We start from the raw sequence: 2,034 nt of genomic DNA on the forward strand, positions 1-2,034 counted from the left end.
GTTGTAGGGATGGATTTACTTGATCAAACTGATCATTAGTCATCCCAAAGAATTATAAAACTCAGTGACTCAGTCTCCAGTTTTATTATCTGAATGTGATGACCACAGGGAGACACCAAGGAGAAAAGTGTCTTGAATATGTAGAGGAAAAATGGCTATATTTATAGTGAGAAAAGTAGGTTATCTTCTCACTATCTTAATCTCCTCCTTAGGGAGGTTCATATCCTAATTTTGACTTCTTGGAGTCATAAGACAACCTCCAAGGCAGCTACCTTTTTCACTAGGGGTGTGTTTTGGGGGTTTAAACATAATAAGGTGAATCTAAAGACATATATCTTGGTCCTTCTGCACATGTTCCTAAAGACAAGCTTAAACTTGTCAGAGCCAGAGCTGTTTATGATATCTTTTTACCTTAAGATCTGATTTCTAGGTACAGTTTCTGTTTCCTGTCAACTAGAAATATTAATGGCTATTGACGGTTTATGTTCCCTGGTTACAGACTACTTAGGCCTCTGTTGATGGCGTTGTTTGATAGAGATTCGAACCCTCTAGTTACAGTTGCTAAAAACTCAAACCTTTGTTAACCCTTTTAGCTACTATTGATCAGAGCTCAGGTCTTAGTGCTCAGGTCTTATATTATCTGTTAACCCTTTTTAGCCTTCTCACTCATTTTCACTTGGAATCTACCACTGTACTTCCTACTCTTTCAGAATTTTTAAATAAAATTCTTATATTTTCCTTCATCCCATCTCTCATTTCTACCATCCACAATATATTTAAAGTGAGAAGCCTTTTGATAGAGTGCATGGGAGAAATAATCTTGCAGTTAAAGAGGCCTAAGTTCAATTCTTACCATTGACAAATATTAGATGGACAATCTTGGGCAAGCAACTTGACCTCATCATTCCTCAAGTGACTCTCTAAAACTATGAATGGCAGAGAATGTGTTCAAATTTTATCAGTGGTATGAGTTTCCTTCTCTTGATTAAAGGACAGGTGGGAAGGAGTCAAACTGATGTTTATATATATATATATATATATATATATACACACACACACTATGGTACAATATCATTTTATACATACCATTTGACATAGTACTAAGCTATCATCATTTCAACTACTAGTTAAATGGTCTTTATTAATATGTCTCTGATAAAAAGTGTTACTTCCACTGTATTTCACAACACATTCTATTTATGAAATTAGGAAAATATAATCTATTCAAGCCCAGTCACTAGCACATGTTTGTCTTTTTTCTCAATGCTAGTGTCATATCTTTAACATTATGATAATTCATGATATTATCACTTTGAGCTTATATATATTGCATTGTCTCGTCCAATTTTCACAAAAATCCTTTGAAGTTGATAGGGCATGTGTTATTAAATACATTTTATAGATGGGGAAACAGTTCCTAAGGCTTACTTCCTTAAGCTCCCAAAGTTAATGTTTTATTTGAGAACTTCATATCTGATTTTCTATTTGTAAGGCTTGTGCTTTGATTTTGTTTTCAACATTTCATAGTGGCATTACTAGATGAAATTATATTGAATTTCCAGTCATACAGAATAGTAGAAACATGGTATACAACAATATGTTTAATTGAGCAGCCTGAAAATCAAAGTTATTGCATACCTCTGCCAATTTTCAAACAATTAGATTTCAACACATTAACATTAAAATGGAAGTAATACTAAATGCATTATGTCTTCTTTTGGTGATTCAGAAATCACTTTGGAACCTGCCTGTGTCTTAAGGCATTTTTTTGGTATGATTTACCTGAGGGAATATGTGATACAAAGGTTCTGTAATTGTGCGTAATTTGTGAAAGCTCACAACATAGATCACACACATTACTAAGTAAATACTAGACAGTTATCTGAGGTAAAATGGTAGGTAAAATGACTTGCCCAGTGTCACACAACTAGTTTTCAGAGATAAGATCTCTTCCTATTTCCAAAGGCTAATACTACATCTGCTATGTCATGCTACCTTAATATCACTCAACAATTCTTTGAGAAAAAGAAAATC

This window comes from Dromiciops gliroides, chromosome 5, assembly GCF_019393635.1.
Source record: "Dromiciops gliroides isolate mDroGli1 chromosome 5, mDroGli1.pri, whole genome shotgun sequence".
In the NCBI taxonomy this organism is placed as follows: domain Eukaryota; kingdom Metazoa; phylum Chordata; class Mammalia; order Microbiotheria; family Microbiotheriidae; genus Dromiciops; species Dromiciops gliroides.